Consider the following 22,582-nt stretch of genomic DNA (forward strand, 5'->3'; position numbering starts at 1 on the left):
CTGCAAAAGAAATGAAGATATCATGACCTTAATTATGTTGTGACACACTCTGTTATGCAATTTAGAATTTACTGACATCACTTTAGAACTTCAATAACATGAGTGTGACAATATGACAGAAATACTTTCTGCATGAATATGGATTAAAAAAATTCTGATTACGCTGTTAACATGCAGATCTTTCTGCACTCACAGGAAAAAGAGTTTTCATCCTCTTAAATTCATTCCTCCTTTCACTTCAGCTCATAGTGGGGTTTGGCTGACAGCCCCCATAAAAGCAACCATAATGGTGTGCTAATGACTGATCCATGAAGCTGCTTTTGTGTAAGTCCGCCACTCCATTCACACACACTACAAGGGAAAGTGTAGTGTCACATGTTAATTTAGGCACATTTCACAAAATCTGCTAGTGGCAAGCACAATCCGGCTCATTGTTTAGCAGTTTTAAGGCACTTGAGCTGAGCTTGATGGTGAGCCACTCTGATGTTAATACACAAGCCCACCATGACAGGCCTGGGGGTTTCACATTGTTTCACTTATTTTTCTCTCCCCCATAAAAGTTAACCTTACGCAACTCATGTAAGCGTTTTTTAATCACCCCCTATATGTACTTCTTAATGGCAGTCATCAAAAATCATTTACCCACATGTGTTTAATCTGCTGCAGTCAACATCTAATTTTTCTGAGCTGAATTAAACATGGGTCTCCAGACTCAATTGCTGGATGAACTGTGATCTAATTCTATTTTTGATCTATAGTCTTTCTTTGATGCATATGCTGTTGATCACCTGGTGTCTTGTGGTTCGTAAACGGCTTGGAAAGCCATGGCTTTAATTGTGGGTTTTGCCTCTTTTAGTGTGATGCATTCAGACTTCAGTCCACCCACAGATAATAAACAAGAGGGAAAAACTCATTAGGTTGTGGAGAGCTTTTATGAGAATGTTGCATTGAAGCACTTAGTTTTCAAGGCTCTGTTCGTTTTCAGGACATTGTGTTATGCGCTACAGCTTAATATGGTTTTATTCTCTCACATTACATTACATTCATACATTATTTCGTATACATTTTCTTATTTTGTATTTGACCTTCAACCTAAAGGAATATTTCACCCAAAAAAAGGAAAATTGTCATCATTTACTCACCCTCATGTTGTTCCAAACCCATAAGACTTTCTTTCTTATGGTGCACAAAAGATTTTCATGGAAATATAGTTCAGGTCAGAAAAAAAAAATCTTTTAAAATATGTTTTACAAAATCTAAAGTAATTTTCTTTTACAAATGTCAGCAATAGACTTTAGAGGAGCAGCATCACATTTTACAACATTGTCTTGTCATAAAGTCATTACCTGATATCAAATATTTTAAAAATATTATTAAGCAGTGAAGCCGTTTTGTTCAAATACTATTGTTTTTATTATTGTTGTTATTTGTATTTAATACACTGAAATAAGTTGATGTAGGAAACAATTTTCATTCAGAAATTTTGTAGTTTTTTAGAACTTTGAAAGATCATTTTTACAGTGTACTAGACAGCTTAATACGGTAATTTTCATTATTTTAATGAGGCTTTTTTCTTCATTATGACATTATTTTTTACTTTATGCTTCAAAAAATGTAAAAAAATAAATGTTTATTCTGAAATTAAATCATGCTCATCATAGAAAATATGTATTCAATGCTTTACAGTGCTTTTTTGGTCCTTTTTGGAGTTTGGCAGCCAATAGAAATGTCAGCAACACCCATAAATACTCAATAAGGTGCTCTCTGTTTATTTGAAATCAAACAAACATATCCCTTGTGTGGATAAAACCCTGTCATACACTTTTTGAAGTGTATCACTGTATCTCAGTATCTTGTACAAAGCATTCCCCTTCCTCAGCTGTTCTCCTCAGGGACCCATTCCAACCTTTTCTCACAGAGATCTCATCGTTTTGTGAGCTCCGGCGGCACTGCTTCAAACACGTCTCGTGGTCATGAGATCACAGGCTGATTGTGTCGGCTGGGCGTGTGAGCAGATGCACGTGCGACAGGACCCCGTGCTGTCCTGCAGGACGCCCGAGTGACGGCGTGGGAATGTGGGCCGTTTGATCCGCTCTCAGCCTCTCCGCTTTTGTCAGTGCATAAAGAGTCAATGCATTGATCCAGGCCAGATATAGGGCGTAAGGCTTTGTATTGAACTAATGCCTGCTGCACTGGCTTAATGCAGATAATGGTCACACTGTTGTTTGTGTGTTGGGCTGTGCTGCATGTCAAAGATGGACGCATTAGATAACATGACAAAAAGACAAAAGCCCAGAAGGTTTATTTAGTCACACAAACAACACTTGTGCATGTCACTTTTAGCCTTTCTGTAATAGTACATTTCACAGCACCAAATACGTAAGAGATAATGTACAGTCAGTCAATATCGCAAAAAAAAAAAAAAACAGGGTGAATGACCCTGAAGGTTTTTATTTTGAGAACTATTTCTTTAATTAATCATTTAAATAATAATAAAAAAATGTGGGAAATGAGCATGCACAATTAAATACCCAATGTCGACCAATGCCAAAATATATATTTAAAATAAAAATCATTAATATTGGCCAGTTATGCAAATTAGCATATGTGAAATCACAATAATGATAATGAATAATACTACCATGGTACATTTTGTTACATTTTTGTAAGCGTATAAACTATACTGTAAAACCAGAACATAAATGTTGGCTCATCTTCCCAATGTCATGGTTCTGTCACTTCTGCTTTTGTTACTAGTTCTGTGTGGTGACAGAGCTATGACATTTCCTATCTGTCTCGTGTTTATGTAATGCTGGGTACACACCAAAAGATTTTTTACATCTTATAAGATTTTCAAAATGTGATAGACCACAAACATGAGGACAAAAAATCCTAGATTCAAGCGTTTTGCTCCTATAGTGTGTGGTGTGGCATGATGTGACAAAGACAGCACACCACACACGAACAGATTTTCAACCAGAGTCTCGACTGTGAACAAAGGAAATCTCACAAAATCTCGCGAGACTTCAGAATAAGCTTGGCGGACGATATGCAGGAAGAAATTGCGATGATAGTGTTTGGAATGATTTTCACAGAAAAACATTCGTGCTGTTGCCACAAATCAACAAGCTGATCCTCCATCTCTGCTGTCCACATCAATTTAACTTTTTGCAACGCCATGACTGCGTTTGTTATGCTTCCGTCTTCCATCATCTCGCTTTCTGATTGGATATTGTTTCGTTCCACGTGATAATCTCCAGAGCGTGCGCAAGTTTGTCATCGGGGTTCCCCCCACACATCAGGATTTCTGATCGTAAATATTCAACATGTTGAATATTTACGATTCGCGATCGGGGCGGCTCCGACGTTATTCCGAGCAGGTTCGGACACTCTTAACACACCTCACACCAAGGGAAAATCTGATAAGATCATCCAGGACCACCGGGGTTGGGACCGCCGAAGTCGAAACCTCCAGGACCACCGGGTCACGTCTGTTCAGGTCACGTCTGATGATCCAGAGACTGTTCAGGTCACGTCTGATGATCCAGAGACTGTTCAGGTCACGTCTGATGATCCAGAGACTGTTCAGGTCACGTCTGATGATCCAGAGGCTGTTCAGGTCACGTCTGATGATCCAGAGGCTGTTCAGGTCACGTCTGATGATCCAGAGGCTGTTCAGGTCACGTCTGATGATCCAGAGACTGTTCAGGTCACGTCTGATGATCCAGAGGCTGTTCAGGTCACGTCTGATGATCCAGAGACTGTTCAGGTCACGTCTGATGATCCAGAGACTGTTCAGGTCACGTCTGATGATCCAGAGACTGTTCAGGTCACGTCTGATGATCCAGAGACTGTTCAGGTCACGTCTGATGATCCAGAGACTGTTCAGGTCACGTCTGATGATCCAGAGACTGTTCAGGTCACGTCTGATGATCCAGAGACTGTTCAGGTCACGTCTGATGATCCAGAGACTGTTCAGGTCACGTCTGATGATCCAGAGACTGTTCAGGTCACGTCTGATGATCCAGAGACTGTTCAGGTCACGTCTGATGATCCAGAGGCTGTTCAGGTCACGTCTGATGATCCAGAGGCTGTTCAGGTCACGTCTGATGATCCAGAGGCTGTTCAGGTCACGTCTGATGATCCAGAGGCTGTTCAGGTCACGTCTGATGATCCAGAGGCTGTTCAGGTCACGTCTGATGATCCAGAGACTGTTCAGGTCACGTCTGATGATCCAGAGACTGTTCAGGTCACGTCTGATGATCCAGAGACTGTTCAGGTCACGTCTGATGATCCAGAGACTGTTCAGGTCACGTCTGATGATCCAGAGACTGTTCAGGTCACGTCTGATGATCCAGAGACTGTTCAGGTCACGTCTGATGATCCAGAGGCTGTTCAGGTCACGTCTGATGATTCAGAGGCTGTTCAGGTCACGTCTGATGATCCAGAGACTGTTCAGGTCACGTCTGAGGATTCAGAGACTGTTCCCGTCACATCTGATGATCCAGAGACTGTTCAGGTCACGTCTGATGATCCAGAGACTGTTCAGGTCACGTCTGATGATCCAGAGACTGTTCAGGTCACGTCTGATGATCCAGAGACTGTTCAGGTCACGTCTGATGATCCAGAGACTGTTCAGGTCACGTCTGATGATCCAGAGGCTGTTCAGGTCACGTCTGATGATCCAGAGACTGTTCAGGTCACGTCTGATGATCCAGAGGCTGTTCAGGTCACGTCTGATGATCCAGAGACTGTTCAGGTCACGTCTGATGATCCAGAGACTGTTCAGGTCACGTCTGAGGATTCAGAGACTGTTCCCGTCACATCTGATGATCCAGAGACTGTTCAGGTCACGTCTGATGATCCAGAGACTGTTCAGGTCACGTCTGAGGATTCAGAGACTGTTCAGGTCACGTCTGAGGATTCAGAGACTGTTCAGGTCACGTCTGATGATCCAGAGACTGTTCAGGTCACGTCTGATGATCCAGAGACTGTTCAGGTCACGTCTGATGATCCAGAGACTGTTCAGGTCACGTCTGATGTTCCAGAGACTGTTCAGGTCACGTCTGATGATCCAGAGACTGTTCAGGTCACGTCTGATGATCCAGAGACTGTTCAGGTCACGTCTGATGATCCAGAGGCTGTTCAGGTCACGTCTGATGATCCAGAGACTGTTCAGGTCACGTCTGATGATCCAGAGGCTGTTCAGGTCACGTCTGATGATCCAGAGGCTGTTCAGGTCACGTCTGAGGATTCAGAGACTGTTCCCGTCACATCTGATGATCCAGAGACTGTTCAGGTCACGTCTGATGATCCAGAGACTGTTCAGGTCACGTCTGATGATCCAGAGGCTGTTCAGGTCACGTCTGATGATCCAGAGACTGTTCAGGTCACGTCTGATGATCCAGAGGCTGTTCAGGTCACGTCTGATGATCCAGAGGCTGTTCAGGTCACGTCTGAGGATTCAGAGACTGTTCCCGTCACATCTGATGATCCAGAGACTGTTCAGGTCACGTCTGATGATCCAGAGACTGTTCAGGTCACGTCTGATGATCCAGAGACTGTTCAGGTCACGTCTGATGATCCAGAGACTGTTCAGGTCACGTCTGATGATCCAGAGGCTGTTCAGGTCACGTCTGATGATCCAGAGACTGTTCAGGTCACGTCTGATGATCCAGAGACTGTTCAGGTCACGTCTGATGATCCAGAGACTGTTCAGGTCACGTCTGATGATCCAGAGGCTGTTCAGGTCACGTCTGATGATCCAGAGACTGTTCAGGTCACGTCTGATGATCCAGAGACTGTTCAGGTCACGTCTGATGATCCAGAGGCTGTTCAGGTCACGTCTGATGATCCAGAGACTATTCAGGTCACGTCTGAGGATTCAGAGACTGTTCCCGTCACATCTGAGGATCCAGAGACTGTTCATGTCAGGTCTGCTGATACAGAGACTGTTCAGGTCACGGCTGCCGATCTAGAGACTGTTCCTGTCATATCTGCTGATAGAGAGACTGTTCATGATATGTCTGCCGGTCCAGAAACTGTTCTTGGGCCGTCCGAGGGGGTTTCTTCACCAGGGTCGCCCGAACAGCTTGTTCCGCCTTGGTCGTCTGCACAGCCTGCTTCGCCTGGGTCGTCTGTGCAATCTGTTCCGCCCTGGTCGTCTGCACAACCGGGGCCGCCCTGGTCGTCTACACGGCCTGCTTCGCCCTGGCCGCTTGCACGACCTGTTCCACCCTGGCCGCCTGCATGGCTTCTCCCGCCCTGGCGGCCTGCACAGCCTGTTCCGCCCTGGCCGCCTACACAGCCTGCTTCGCCCTGTAGGCCTGCACTACCTGGTTTAACCCTCCCATCCCTCCCTGGCCTTCTTGGACTTTTTGCCGTTATGCGATTATGGACTGGTTTGGGTTCCCTCCCTGTTTTAGTGTTTCTGATGTGGTTGTCTGGTCTGTTTGTTTTCTTGTGTGTTTTTGGTTTTGTTTGATGTCCCTGAGTTGGTGTCGCCAGGTGGCGTCCCCTTTGAGGGGGGGGTAATGTCATGGTTCTGTCACTTCTGCTTTTGTTACTAGTTCTGTGTGGTGACAGAGCTATGAAATTTCCTGTCTGTCTCGTGTTTGTTAGTCTAGTTTCATGTGAGCACATGGCTCCTGATTATTCCTGTGCCATGTGCTTTGTCTAATTCTTATCTCCTCCCTTCTCGTTATCTGTTTAGTAATTAACATTCCTCACCTGTTGTCTCATTACCCTATTGTCTGTGTTTCCTTTATAGCCTCCTTTTGTGTTTTCAGTCCGGTGCTGGTTCGTTTGTCTAAGTTCCTGTTTCTTGTTCCTAGTGTTTTTGCCTTGTTAGTATTTGTTCTGGTCCCCCACCCCCACCCCCCCCCCCCCCCCCCCCCACCCGGGAGTTTTGTTTGTACTTTGTATTTTGTTTAGTTGGTTCATTAAAATCGTACCTTTTGTTTTCCTGCAATTGAGTCCTCGTTTATGTTTCCTGATTATCACGTGACACCCATCTCTTCAGATGTTATTTCATTTGTGCTTAAAGTACTGCATTTCCACAGTGTTTTTCTGTCTATAGTCAGTAATGTGGAAGGACCACAGCACTCTGTCCATGTCTGTCAGCGTCTACAACAGTTTGAAGGATTTCCCCCAGTAAAACAGCTTCAATAAGCATTTGAGGTCCATTCACATCCCAGTAGATAACAATCTCTGCTAAGAGTCGTTGCCATGGCTGCAAACCAAGAGATACAGAGATGGAGATAATCATTCAAGTGAAATGGAACGCTTCGTTTCACTATTCGACCGCCACAGACACTAAAATTAGACCGCTTTTTATTACTGGACTGAAATGATTTTTTTAATGATTTTTTTTTTTTAAGAAAGCGATTTGTCATTGTACTTTTCCATTCGTGAAAAAACACAGAAGACTGGGGCTAGTTGTCACATGGGGAAGTTTTCAGAATGGCTATATCTCAGTAAGTTTACATAAATGTTATTTTTCATTTATTTTGTGTTTGATAATTGATTTACTGGTTTAATTTTTGTTTAAATGCCACAGGCTGTTATTGGCAGTTTCCATTGAGGCAACTTTCTTAATACAGTGTAACATAACGCCCTGTTATCGGGGCATGTTGTCACAAAAGTTCAACAGGTGTTTAATATTAATTATAATGGAAATTACTTTAAAAAATAAACCTAGTCCGAGAAAATGTGTGTGACAACAAGCTCCACTCTCCCCTATTATCAGGACGATCCTAACTGTATACACTAAAAAATTATGGGTTGTTTAAACCCATGTTTGGGTCAAATATGGGCAAACCCAACTCATGGTTTAAATTTTAAAACCCAATTGGGTTTGTCCATATTTGACCCAAACATGGGTTGAAACAACCCATCATTTTTTTAGAGTGTACATTCCTAGTGGACTGAAATGGTGGGTCACCTCTCTCTCTCTTTCTCAAAAAAAAAGATTGCAAAGCTTTTCTAATTTTTATCATTGTCAGTTCTCAGTAAAGAGCATTAAAATTAAAGTTCTGGCATATGAGTTCTTATCATGGGACACCACTTTTGGCATTGACCTCATAAGACCTCACAGATCAGGATTGGATGTCAGTGCTTTAGAGTTGTATTTTTTTGTTCCCGTTCTTCCAAACCTCCTTTAATTTAAGGCAAAAAGCCAAGCCTAACAGTTCCACAGCGCAGCAGACGAGAGAAAGTTATCATCTGGCCATAAAATGTAGCCTATAAATCTGGTCTATATGGCTGCTCTTCAATTACCCCAGACGAGCTAGAAATTACCCTCATGTCAACCTGTTAGCACCTGATCCAATCCAGAGGTGGAGACATTTGCAGCGCCAGTGATAATGAGTATCATTGTCTCTGTCTCCCCACATCAAACGGAGACTTCACCTTTAGCTCTTTAATCGTCATGTGCGGCGTTCATGGCGCTAGTTAACGCAAAGCCCTATCTCTTTTGAAAGAGTTATTTTCATAAGGACGGCGTTGACCTGGAGAAACAAAAATATTTAGGATGATCCCGAAGGATATTGGTAACAGTAATCTTTAGCTGCTCAAAAGGCCACAACAAAAGGACAATGGAGGTACATTGACCGCAGCCAACAGAGCAAAATTGTAGCGTAAAGCTGATGGCGGTTCAACAATAGCGCTAGATGAGTGTCTCTTTAGCGGTAAGAGGGCCCAGTCACAGAAAGGACAGATCTTATCAGCCGGTACATCTGTAGTGTAACCTTTCTTCATGTGTGGCCCACATATGCATTTAACTGCTCTCTCTGTCTTCTTTTGTCCCAAAATCTTGAATCTCTGTGGCTGAGAATATGATATGGATGCACTCGAGAGATAACCAGTGCAACATTCTGCTCTTATCTTGCAATTGTCAGCGAGTCAACTCAACCAGTGCATTTTAATAACTGGTAAGATATTTTTCGAGTAACTGTCTGCTTTGCATTTTTTTCAATGATGAATTAGGTTTGAGTCTGTTTGCTTTGTTTCACACCCTTTTTTAAATGTTATTAGTCATTCTTATCACTATCACTGTTGGGCTAAGGTGTGGTCACATTGGTGAATTTTCAGTGAAATTTTGCTGTCAGAAATGTCCATTGTCAATATTGTAGTGATGTATGAAGCACAGCTCACACAGAAGTCACTGTCAAACCAACCAGCTTTCTTTTTGTCAATGCTGTGAATTTGCGTGACCAACTTGAACCCTTTGTGAAAACTGCGTGGGGGATAATTCTGCATATAATGCAAAACTCTGTCGCGTGGATTCCGGTTGAAATGGAAAGAAATATGACTACACCTTTAGCATCGGAAAATATCCTGTTTACTTAAATATAGATACATATGTTTTCTTTTCATTAGGGTTACATTGAATGATTTAAATGCTAAATTGGGTGGGCTCTTTTCATTTGAACCAGTATCCACATAACAACATGTTAAAAACTATCCAGAATGCTATTTTTCTGAGAAAATTCATGTAAAGTCTATCTATATTAATGAAGTAACCATATTCATTTTTTTCATTCCTTCTTTCAAAGTTAAGATTTAATGTTAAAATGAAGCTGAAACTGTAAACTAAGACTATTATCTGTTTGTTTAGTACATTTTCTGCCCACTTTTCCAGTGAAGTGGAGCATGAGCAATAAGGCGGCGTGTGTGTCCTGTGTTGTTCCAGCTGAACGGACATCACGTCAGATCCTTCCCAAGGCCCATCAGGCTGAGATGGTTTCACTGAAACAGCATATGCACAGAATTAGGCCTGCGTTATGAGCATGATTTTATGCTTCGGTTCGGTATAAGGCCGGTGTGTATTGCAGCATAGTGCTGACAGGCCTGAGCGTGAATCAGCTTTATTTTCCCTATATCATTCCTACGTATAAAGACTTAAAGGTAGGGTAGGCAATTTTTGGAGTGGCTAGCAATAGCAAGCTAGCTGTTGAAAGCATGAGATCCCACCCTCCCTTCAGAGCGTCTCCAAAGCCACGCCTCCTCCAAAACACATGAACGCACACAGCAGAGCTTGCAAAGTGTTGCCATTCAAATGCATAAATTAGAGTCACGAACCACCCCGAATATAACGTCACTGGTTTCCATCTCTTCAAAATGACAGTAGTTATGGCATGAATGCAGCGTAGGCTTGTTGTTTTGGTTCAGGAGGAACTGTAAAAGATGGCTGCTCTTTTGGTTGCGGTGCTCGGTGACTGACTGTCTAACTCTGCATAGCATGAAACACACTGTGTAATGTGTGTTTGTGGTAATGTGTGTAATGGGTGTGCAGAGGTATGAAAATGCATACGTTGACAGGCAGGTAGGACATCATACCATTGCATTTAGACCGAATGCAATGATTGGACAAACACTGTATGGTACTACGCCTTCCACAGATGATATATACATATATACATATAAGTACATTTAGACCACTTAACTTAGTGATTGCTATCAGGATGTGAAGAGACTTTCAACCAGCATAACAAAAAATATTTCTGGAACAAATCGCCTACACTGCCTGATCTGTTCCTCCCACAAAGCTATCGTATGACTCCACTTATACTTATACTCCAGAAAAACTTATAATATAGTGCAAAAGTCATATTGACTGCTTTTACAATGCATTTATGGCACTTTGTTAGCTCTTATGTAGCTATAATCTGATTGGTTCAAAAGAATGTTGTGCCAGTATCAACAATCCCAGCTAACTGGGAACGTTATCAGAACTTTGGCCAACATTCTGGCAAGGTTGTCTCAAAGTTATGAACAAACATTCTTCCAGTAATCTTAATAGAATGTTTGTTCAAAGTTATGTTCTTTTAATAATGTTATCAAAACATTAGCACAAACACATTTATTTACATATCCTTCATGGAACGTTTTCTGAAACGTTTTTGTGTTGTGGTTTTTTAAACGTTACTACGTACTACTTTTTCCATATGGTTCAGAGAAGATTAAAAAATAAAGTTCCCATGGTCTTCGATACATTCCCTTAATGTTTTCGCTAATGTTCACATGTTCAAAAAAAGAGAAAAGAAAAAGAACATTCAGAAATAACATTTTCATAATTTATCTTTAGCTAAACATTCTTAGAACATATTTGTGTTAGTTGGGATGCTGATCCAGGAACACATCCTACTTTGCAAAATCACAGTAAGATAAGGAAGAGAGTAAAAAAAAAAAAGAATTGAAGACTGCACGGCTTTCTGGCCTTCTTTCATTGGCAGTGATGGATGGACGTGTCTCCTGCCGAGGACTGATGGTCATAGAGTTGAGCTGAGAGACATTTATTATTCCCTGATTCTGTTACAAGTCTCCATCCCAGCTGTTCCTTCTGTCCTCCTGCCTAAATGACAAGATCTTATGCAATCAATTTTAGTTAAATACAGAATTTGAAGTGATCTGCTCTGTGGACTGAAGGTGGTTGTTTTATTACAGGCCACCTCCTCAAGAGGACAGACAGCTGGAGGTGATCTCTGTGTGCCAGCATTTGCAGGTATGTGTGTGTGTGTGTGTGTGTGTGTGTGTATGGCGCTTTCACCCTTTAAACATGTCCCACACAGAGCGTTTGCTGAGGTTGGCAGTTTGTCAGTGCCATTGCTTAAGGCTCTGCAGCGCTGCTCAGCATAGAGCCATTAAAAATAACGAGCTTTCTCTCACCATGGCAACCAAATAACTCATCATACCAGAGCACACAATAGTATTTTACAAGAGCTTTTAATTTCAAACCCATTCAGTGAAAATTCCCATTGGAAAGCACCTTGGCATTTTCATACGCTAAAAATTATGTTACGATTGTAGATGATACATGAAAATAGCATCATGAGACTGGTAATGAAATGAAGGGGGGAGCTTGTGAGCTGAATTGATTGTGTGTTTATTTCAGTTGGCCGGATCCCTCTCTGAAATGTTAAAACATTGGAAACATTGCCTGCAACAATTGCTCTCGATCTCCGTTGCCTGTCAGTTGTTGATAATTTAGCTAGTGGTTTCCACAGATCAATATGTTTTCCCTGCGGAGTGACACTGAACGGATTTGTGTACCACGTTCATGCCATCACGGAGAATTGTTAGGACACTGGGATGTAGGAGTGTATCTCATGAAAACTGAGAGCAAACGTCTGGGTCATATTTCACCCCAAAATCAAAAGAAATAGTTACAAAACAAAAAAATATAATAATAAAAGTCACTTATATGACGAATAAAATGGTATTTATTCATTTGATTGAATATATGAAAGTAAAACGATGGCATCACTGAGTACGTACAAAATGATTTTATTTATACAAAATATAATTTTTTTTTCTTTTGATTTTAGGGTGAAATATGACCCAGACATTTCTTTGTGAGATTCATCCGTGAATCACTCTGATGATTTGTTAACTTTAGTGCTCATTTTCAGCCAAGCTTCGCAAATCTCATAAAGCTAGAGAAGAGAAGAGGACGCTGGGGTCTCAATGTCAACAACTGAATTCTTGTGAAAACAAGACAGAGAGCATTGTTTTTCAGTTCCAAACAATTTAACATAGAGTCCAAAAATGAGACTATACTTGTCGGTTGCTTAAGTTACCACTGCTGACACTGAGGTATAAACATCAGACCCCATGCTAACAGATTTAAACAGTGATCACCGTAGCTGAGGCACACAAAACACACTGCTCTCTGAGGCCAGAACTACATGAAACATTTTCTGGATGTGGTAGCTGGGATGCCAAAATGCAATAATTTAGGGAAAGGAACATTATGACCTAGTCCCTTAATCAGTCCTTTTATTCTGTCCTTTGAGGTTTGATGCTATTTAAAGGTAGTTAAAATTAATACTGAGGCCTACTTTGATTCTTGGTGTATTGGGGAGAGGACTAACAAAGATAAAGCAAGAAAGACATCAGATTTAAACTGAAAGATTCAAAAAGAGAGAGCACTTGTTTAAAATGGGTTTAGAGGTCATGAGGCTGTTTACGTTACTTATGAATGAGATCCTGTGTTTTTATAAACTTCCGTCTACAAGTCAAAACTCAACTGACCACAGATCTGTGAGCACTGGTAGGTATTGCATGAGCAAAGCTGGTCTGACCAAAATCACCAGTAAAAGAACATTTTGTTTTAGTAGATTTCAGTTTTTTTTTTTTTTTATGTATATGAAATATGATTTTAAACCCTACCCCAAGTGCAGTTTTACTATCTCACAACCATTGAAGCTTTACAAATGTAGGTCTACTTTGGGTTCATTTCTCTAAGCTTTTCTGCCACTTAGTGGTAAAAAAGATGAAGCACACCTACTACTGTGATCCAAAAAGCTAGAACTACGGCATTGAGTAGCACAGTCAGGAGCTAATGTTCCTGCTGTCAGTATGACCTGGGTAAAAAAAAAAACTTAATTATTTTTTAGACTTTTTGGACCTCAGTCAGTGACGTTATAACAGGTGTAGTCTTGTAGAAACTGTGCAGTTTGCCTTCCGCTCATCTAGGGGCGTAAGCGGGCTTCACGTTCAGCATGACATCTTTGGAATTCCTTGTCAACAACAACATGACACCTGATAAACAGTCGCAACAGCCCATTAGGATCGTTTTAAAGCTTTAGAAGTTAATATCTTGCTGATGACAGCTCAGTTACAGACTCATAATGTCACTAAACAGTGCATATTCCAGCCCGTCTGCTAACACAACCGTGACACACTGCGAGACTCACCTGTAAGTCACTGTTACTTATAAAGTCACTGGGTTGCATTACCTTTCAAATGTGAATATAAGGAAACAATTCCTAAAATAATAAACAATCGCACTTTTTATCGGCTGATGTTGGTAATAGTTAGTGTTGTGGGAAACTTTGCTCTGATGTTCTCCTGCTTCTTCGTGGCACATTTATAACCCTACTTTCCCAGTGAGTAGGCTATGATCTGGGGTGGTCTCAAGTGCAACATACTGAAATGAATGAGAAATAAAACATAGGCTGTATATTTCGAATGTTTTGTTATCTCTACGTGAAAGTGAATGAAGACAGAAATATTTGATATATTAACTGTTACTATTTGTATCACTGTTCGTCGATTTAGAAGGCAAAATCGGTAAAAAAAAAAAGTTTACTGCAACAGCCAATCGCGTTTCTGATAACAGCAGCAGCCAATCCCGTAGCTGACAATCGCGTTTCTGATAACAGCAGCAGCCAATCCCGTAGCTGACAATCACGTTTCTGATAACAGCAGCAACCTATCACGTTTGTGATTTATAGACCACCACCTTAGTATATTCAGCTCTACTTGTGAGTGTAAATATGCCCGTAGACATTTATAAATTTTTAGACAATTGTAAATTGTAATACATGTATTTTTCAAAGTGTATGCTTTTTCTTCTGTTGAGGTTAATACGTTGTTAGACACTTTTAGTTTCTGATCTAAATCAGAAAATCATGATATTAAGGGTTTTTATTATTATTATTTGTCAAAATGTGTGCATTTGCTTTTTCCTTCAAACAAATTAACAAATGTTTGAGTGAGGTCCTTGTGGTCCAGTTTCACATTCTCATTTTTTAGATGTAGAAAATTGAGTAATGTCTATTTTTATTTATGTCTTTCCTTACAGAAGGAATGTGTTTGGACCGTTACATCCAGTCAACAGAAGCAGAGCTCTGGGCCGTTTGGACGGACATTCACTGTATGATGGACATCAGCGCAGGCACAGGTAATGCTTCTGACATGTTGGTGTGTAAATGTGTAGGTTAGTATCGTTTTCTTTTTGAAGGGGCAGTCCTTTGAAAAGCAAATGATGGTAACCTAAGTAGGTGGGGAAGGGATGGCGGATGAATTTTTTTATCGCCATTTTCATTTTTTCCAGTCAAAAGCATAACCCCTGCTGGACATCGTGCGGGAGCCCAGGGGGGGACCCCATGATCCCCCACACCTTCTCACTCACACCACTGCATTCATTCCTATCACAGAGATCTGGCTGGACTCGAACCAGCAACCTCTGAAACCATGAGGCAGCGCTCTTACCTGTGAGCCACAGATCTCTTGTTTGAACATGTCAAGGAACTTATATTTCACTATTCACCTGTATGTGAGCTGGGATTTTACAATAAACCAGTTAAATGACACATCTAACACACTGAGCAATGGGGTTTGAACCCATGACTCTGCTACAACCTTGTCTCCCAGTAACATGTGTGTCGCCACTACACCACCACGGCTTTCACAGTGAGAGCTGCCGTTTGAGCCAGTTTGTTGGAAATAATGCAATACATGGTCTTTAACATAAGCAATAGCAGGATTTGAACCCAGGACTCCAGGATCACGACACAACACTTTGTATCTTGAGCCACTGAAACCTGCGAGTTGATGGTGTGTTTGGACTGGTTTTATTGAGAGCTATGTGTTATATGATGGAAAAAGGTATTCAGATGCGAGTTTAGAAACCATGCTACTTTAGCTGCAAGTGACGTGTGTTTAACCACCATCGTGGCCTTCACAATATCATCTGTCGTTTGATGCACTTTGTTGGATATACAATTTAACATAGGTAATCTAAGATTCAAATGCAACCATTTATTTCTTGAGCCACTGAGTCCCAGAAGTTTTTAGCTCTTTTGGACTGAGTTTATTGAGGGCTTTGTTTTCTGTGATGAAAATATTAGCAATTGTGGGATTTGGACCAAGAACTGAATGAAAGACAAACGATTAGCCACTGAGCCACGGCATTTGTGATGTTCGATTTGGTTCAGTTTGGTTGTTTTTTAGTTTAGCTACAGCATTCATTAAAACAACAATTTATTGTTCAGCTGCTAAAGCTGTTTTTAATCAGGGTTTGAGCTAAACTCAGGAAAGTGGCTCATCAAGAGCAGGATTAGGTACTTTTAAAAATCTCTTTCCTCTTCATGCTGTTTTCATATATTAATGCAGATACACTTATTGTCCACAAGGTGGGGTACATGAACACATTAATCTGGTCTCATGCACATGCCTGTTCTCCATCCATGATTCTCCAAATGCTATGTAGAGATGCTGGAGTCTGTCTGAAGGCAGAGAAAAACACTGGACAATGTGTGTCTGTTATATTGCAGTAAAAAGCGGCCATTAGACACATTTAAAGTCAGCTGTTTTATAATAATAATAACTTATCCCAAAAATTAACCAAGCCTTACTATAAATGTAAAGTCAGTGTAAAATCTGTATTTTTATGTCTGCAAAAGCCAGTCTCACACTCACTCCTCCATTCATAACACCTCACGAGCGTCCAGAAATCCAGAGACTCACGTGCTCCTCATCACGTGACAGACACAGACGAAGATCCAGCCAAGACTGTAAGTGCTGCACGAATCTGCAACCAAAACGACACAAAGTCATTGTCTAATTGTGAACAAACATAACAAATAAACAATATACAAATATACAAGCAAAGTAAAATAATTTTGTAACATCTTTTGTCCCGTATTTTATGTGTTTGCAACTGAGTTCAACTTCAACACAACATTTGTTACCACATCAGAGAGCTGATATGAATAATTTAACGAAACTACTGGATCCATGTTGCTATGCAAAATGTAAATGTGAGCCCTCTCACCTGCGACTCGCCACCTCGGGTTTGTAGTTTCATTTATTAAAGCGGATCCATTTATTGACCACAAGAGGGAGCTGATGATCAGCTGTTTGTCACCGGACCGGCCATCAAACATTTAGCCAAATAAAAAGAGACTTTTGCTTTAGTATGAATATGTCAAAGTATGTGTGACGTTTTGGAATAATAGTCAATCTGAAGCTGAATCAACTTTGAGTCTCTTGGCACTAAAATACGACTCGTCAAATAGAAACTGAAGCGCAGTTTTCCATCCGCTCCACTAGGCGGCGTAATCGAGCTTCAGGTTCATTCTGTCAGCAGCTTCAGATGATTGACAACATGGTGCTTGATATTGATAACAGTCAAAGCCACAACATGTGCAGTTTGTTTTAATAAGGCTACACATTCAGCAGATGACAGCTCAGTGACAGACTCATAATGTCACTTAACAGCACATATTTCCAACCCATAAACAGAGAAAACAGACAAACGTTGTGATAAAGAGCAGGAATCAAAGATGTCACACGACTGGGCCTGTAAGTCTCCTTCACTTACATTGTTTTTCTCTTGTAACATTATAAGCTCACATCTAGCAGCCCTTATTTGTTGTATTTAGGTCATTATTTAGGTGTGTATTGATTCTGAATGCTGCTCCTCTGTCAGGTAATTTAGACTTTGTTTACATTCTGCTCTGTTGCTGAACTCGCTGTCAGACCTTCACAAGAACAAATGAATAGGTTGTTACTTTACATTTATAATCTTTAAATGAATCGCCATGTGATATTTATATTATAAAGTGGAATAATAGGAAATAATGGTCTTTGTCTCTGCTGTTGTTGTAGTGTTACTGTAGGTAATAATCTACTGGATTGATGCTTGTTCATAGAGTCAGTTAGTGTGTGAAGCTCTGATGTTCCTGCTGCTTCATGGTTTTGTAGAGATGCAGTGATTTGCTTCTAATGAAAAGTGTCAAAAATACAGTCCAAGACAGGCTAAAACCATGTCCAGGAAACTCACCTTTTAGGATTACTCTTCTTTATTGTGAAGGAAAGTCTCATCTTAATTTTACTTGAACCCAAAGATTATTATAGATACAGCATTACTGAAGTGTAATATACCCTGTAATCTATTTTTCACACTGTACAGATTTTGGCTTTAAATGTATTCCATTAACATCTATTAACTAGTTGTGAGACTTAGTTTCACATTCTCATTTTTTAGATGTAGAAAATGGAGTAATGTCTATTTTTATTTATGTCTTTCCTTACAGAAGGAATGTGTTTGGACCGTTACATCCAGTCAACAGAAGCAGAGCTCTGGGCCGTTTGGACGGACATTCACTGTATGATGGACATCAGCGCAGGCACAGGTAATGCTTCTGACATGTTGGTGTGTAAATGTGTAGGTTAGTATCGTTTTCTTTTTGAAGGGGCAGTCCTTTGAAAAGCAAATGATGGTAACCTAAGTAGGTGGGGAAGGGATGGCGGATGAATTTTTTTATCGCCATTTTCATTTTTTCCAGTCAAAAGCATAACCCCTGCTGGACATCGTGCGGGAGCCCAGGGGGGGACCCCATGATCCCCCACACCTTCTCACTCACACCACTGCATTCATTCCTATCGCAGAGATCTGGCTGGACTCGAACCAGCAACCTCTGAAACCATGAGGCAGCGCTCTTACCTGTGAGCCACAGATCTCTTGTTTGAACATGTCAAGGAACTTATATTTCACTATTCACCTGTATGTGAGCTGGGATTTTACAATAAACCAGTTAAATGACACATCTAACACACTGAGCAATGGGGTTTGAACCCATGACTCTGCTACAACCTTGTCTCCCAGTAACATGTGTGTCGCCACTACACCACCACGGCTTTCACAGTGAGAGCTGCCGTTTGAGCCAGTTTGTTGGAAATAATGCAATACATGGTCTTTAACATAAGCAATAGCAGGATTTGAACCCAGGACTCCAGGATCACGACACAACACTTTGTATCTTGAGCCACTGAAACCTGCGAGTTGATGGTGTGTTTGGACTGGTTTTATTGAGAGCTATGTGTTATATGATGGAAAAAGGTATTCAGATGCGAGTTTAGAAACCATGCTACTTTAGCTGCAAGTGACGTGTGTTTAACCACCATCGTGGCCTTCACAATATCATCTGTCGTTTGATGCACTTTGTTGGATATACAATTTAACATAGGTAATCTAAGATTCAAATGCAACCATTTATTTCTTGAGCCACTGAGTCCCAGAAGTTTTTAGCTCTTTTGGACTGAGTTTATTGAGGGCTTTGTTTTCTGTGATGAAAATATTAGCAATTGTGGGATTTGGACCAAGAACTGAATGAAAGACAAACGATTAGCCACTGAGCCACGGCATTTGTGATGTTCGATTTGGTTCAGTTTGGTTGTTTTTTAGTTTAGCTACAGCATTCATTAAAACAACAATTTATTGTTCAGCTGCTAAAGCTGTTTTTAATCAGGGTTTGAGCTAAACTCAGGAAAGTGGCTCATCAAGAGCAGGATTAGGTACTTTTAAAAATCTCTTTCCTCTTCATGCTGTTTTCATATATTAATGCAGATACACTTATTGTCCACAAGGTGGGGTACATGAACACATTAATCTGGTCTCATGCACATGCCTGTTCTCCATCCATGATTCTCCAAATGCTATGTAGAGATGCTGGAGTCTGTCTGAAGGCAGAGAAAAACACTGGACAATGTGTGTCTGTTATATTGCAGTAAAAAGCGGCCATTAGACACATTTAAAGTCAGCTGTTTTATAATAATAATAACTTATCCCAAAAATTAACCAAGCCTTACTATAAATGTAAAGTCAGTGTAAAATCTGTATTTTTATGTCTGCAAAAGCCAGTCTCACACTCACTCCTCCATTCATAACACCTCACGAGCGTCCAGAAATCCAGAGACTCACGTGCTCCTCATCACGTGACAGACACAGACGAAGATCCAGCCAAGACTGTAAGTGCTGCACGAATCTGCAACCAAAACGACACAAAGTCATTGTCTAATTGTGAACAAACATAACAAATAAACAATATACAAATATACAAGCAAAGTAAAATAATTTTGTAACATCTTTTGTCCCGTATTTTATGTGTTTGCAACTGAGTTCAACTTCAACACAACATTTGTTACCACATCAGAGAGCTGATATGAATAATTTAACGAAACTACTGGATCCATGTTGCTATGCAAAATGTAAATGTGAGCCCTCTCACCTGCGACTCGCCACCTCGGGTTTGTAGTTTCATTTATTAAAGCGGATCCATTTATTGACCACAAGAGGGAGCTGATGATCAGCTGTTTGTCACCGGACCGGCCATCAAACATTTAGCCAAATAAAAAGAGACTTTTGCTTTAGTATGAATATGTCAAAGTATGTGTGACGTTTTGGAATAATAGTCAATCTGAAGCTGAATCAACTTTGAGTCTCTTGGCACTAAAATACGACTCGTCAAATAGAAACTGAAGCGCAGTTTTCCATCCGCTCCACTAGGCGGCGTAATCGAGCTTCAGGTTCATTCTGTCAGCAGCTTCAGATGATTGACAACATGGTGCTTGATATTGATAACAGTCAAAGCCACAACATGTGCAGTTTGTTTTAATAAGGCTACACATTCAGCAGATGACAGCTCAGTGACAGACTCATAATGTCACTTAACAGCACATATTTCCAACCCATAAACAGAGAAAACAGACAAACGTTGTGATAAAGAGCAGGAATCAAAGATGTCACACGACTGGGCCTGTAAGTCTCCTTCACTTACATTGTTTTTCTCTTGTAACATTATAAGCTCACATCTAGCAGCCCTTATTTGTTGTATTTAGGTCATTATTTAGGTGTGTATTGATTCTGAATGCTGCTCCTCTGTCAGGTAATTTAGACTTTGTTTACATTCTGCTCTGTTGCTGAACTCGCTGTCAGACCTTCACAAGAACAAATGAATAGGTTGTTACTTTACATTTATAATCTTTAAATGAATCGCCATGTGATATTTATATTATAAAGTGGAATAATAGGAAATAATGGTCTTTGTCTCTGCTGTTGTTGTAGTGTTACTGTAGGTAATAATCTACTGGATTGATGCTTGTTCATAGAGTCAGTTAGTGTGTGAAGCTCTGATGTTCCTGCTGCTTCATGGTTTTGTAGAGATGCAGTGATTTGCTTCTAATGAAAAGTGTCAAAAATACAGTCCAAGACAGGCTAAAACCATGTCCAGGAAACTCACCTTTTAGGATTACTCTTCTTTATTGTGAAGGAAAGTCTCATCTTAATTTTACTTGAACCCAAAGATTATTATAGATACAGCATTACTGAAGTGTAATATACCCTGTAATCTATTTTTCACACTGTACAGATTTTGGCTTTAAATGTATTCCATTAACATCTATTAACTAGTTGTGAGACTTAGTTTCACATTCTCATTTTTTAGATGTAGAAAATGGAGTAATGTCTATTTTTATTTATGTCTTTCCTTACAGAAGGAATGTGTTTGGACCGTTACATCCAGTCAACAGAAGCAGAGCTCTGGGCCGTTTGGACGGACATTCACTGTATGATGGACATCAGCGCAGGCACAGGTAATGCTTCTGACATGTTGGTGTGTAAATGTGTAGGTTAGTATCGTTTTCTTTTTGAAGGGGCAGTCCTTTGAAAAGCAAATGATGGTAACCTAAGTAGGTGGGGAAGGGATGGCGGATGAATTTTTTTATCGCCATTTTCATTTTTTCCAGTCAAAAGCATAACCCCTGCTGGACATCGTGCGGGAGCCCAGGGGGGGACCCCATGATCCCCCACACCTTCTCACTCACACCACTGCATTCATTCCTATCGCAGAGATCTGGCTGGACTCAAACCAGCAACCTCTGAAACCATGAGGCAGCGCTCTTACCTGTGAGCCACAGATCTCTTGTTTGAACATGTGAAGGAACTTATATTTCACTATTCACCTGTATGTGAGCTGGGATTTTACAATAAACCAGTTAAATGACACATCTAACACACTGAGCAATGGGGCTTGAACCCATTACTCTGCCACAACCTTGTCTTCCAGTAATGTGTGTGTCGCCACTACACCACCACGGCTTTCACTGGTTTTGGACTGGTTTTATTGAGAGCTTTGTGATATATGATGGAAAAAGGTATGCCGATGCGAGTTTAGAACCCATGCTACTTTATCTGCAAGTGACGTCTGTTTAACCACTGCACCATCGTGGTCTTGTTTGGTCTTTGGTGCACTTTATTGGATATACAATTTAACTTAGGTAATAGTGGGAATTGAACTCAGGTCTCTAAGATTAAAATGCAACAATTTATTTCTTGAGCCACTGAGTCTCTAAAGGGAAGAAATATTTTTGACGCGTTTTATTGAGAGCTTTGTGTTATATGATCGAACAAAATATTCAAATGAGAGGTTTGAACCCATGTCTCTATTGCCACTTTATCTATAAGGGACGTGTTTAACCACTGCACCATCATGTCCTTCACGCAGCGATATGGTGTTGAGAGAGTTTTGTTGGATATACAGTTTAACATGAGCAAAAGTGAGATTTGAACTCTAGACTCAACGCTTTATCTCCTGTGCCACTGAGTTTGAGAAGCTGATTGGTGTTTTATTGAGGGTTTGTTTTCTGTGATGAATAGCTTCAGTAATTGTGGGATTTTAGCACAGACCACCATGTATTATAAGGCAAGCAATTAGCCACTGAGCCACAGACGTTGTGGTGTTTGAATTGGTTCAATTAGTTTGATTTTCAGTCTAGCTACAGCATTCAAACTCAAATAGTGGGATTCAAACTCAGGACTTAAAAGGCAGTGTATTATTGCTTTAGCCACTGAATCTGACAAGCTAAAAAAAATATTTGAATGTGTTTTTAGCTTTGTGGTATATGAGGGAACAATTTTACCAATTGTGATATTTGAACCAAGACCTCCCATTTATAATCAGTAAGTGATTGGCCACTGAGCTACAGACTTTGATGTTTGAGTTGGTTAAGCTTG

At 40.6% G+C, this 22,582-nt stretch overlaps 3 long non-coding RNA genes across 4 annotated transcripts; all 3 read left to right on the forward strand.

Moving 5' to 3' along the window:
* The first annotated feature begins 13,531 nt into the window (after positions 1 to 13,531).
* LOC130078770 (uncharacterized) lies at positions 13,532 to 16,012 on the forward strand. Of its 2 annotated transcripts, none has more exons than XR_008805965.1 (3): positions 13,532 to 13,699; positions 14,588 to 14,686; positions 14,840 to 16,012. It is a non-coding gene; the product is annotated as an uncharacterized LOC130078770 (long non-coding RNA). The 2 variants fall into 2 exon arrangements; XR_008805966.1 differs by having other exon boundaries at positions 14,591 to 14,686.
* A 778-nt stretch (positions 16,013 to 16,790) lies between these two features.
* On the forward strand, positions 16,791 to 19,250 carry LOC130078767 (uncharacterized). Its single transcript, XR_008805964.1, has 3 exons — positions 16,791 to 17,091; positions 17,826 to 17,924; positions 18,078 to 19,250. It is a non-coding gene; the product is annotated as an uncharacterized LOC130078767 (long non-coding RNA).
* A 778-nt stretch (positions 19,251 to 20,028) lies between these two features.
* LOC130078778 (uncharacterized) lies at positions 20,029 to 21,580 on the forward strand. Its single transcript, XR_008805969.1, has 3 exons — positions 20,029 to 20,329; positions 21,064 to 21,162; positions 21,316 to 21,580. It is a non-coding gene; the product is annotated as an uncharacterized LOC130078778 (long non-coding RNA).
* The last annotated feature ends 1,002 nt before the right edge of the window (positions 21,581 to 22,582 follow it).

Source organism: Rhinichthys klamathensis, unplaced genomic scaffold (assembly GCF_029890125.1).
Source record: "Rhinichthys klamathensis goyatoka isolate OS25496 unplaced genomic scaffold, OSU_Roscu_1.1 h1tg000976l_1, whole genome shotgun sequence".
Lineage (NCBI taxonomy): Eukaryota > Metazoa > Chordata > Actinopteri > Cypriniformes > Leuciscidae > Rhinichthys > Rhinichthys klamathensis.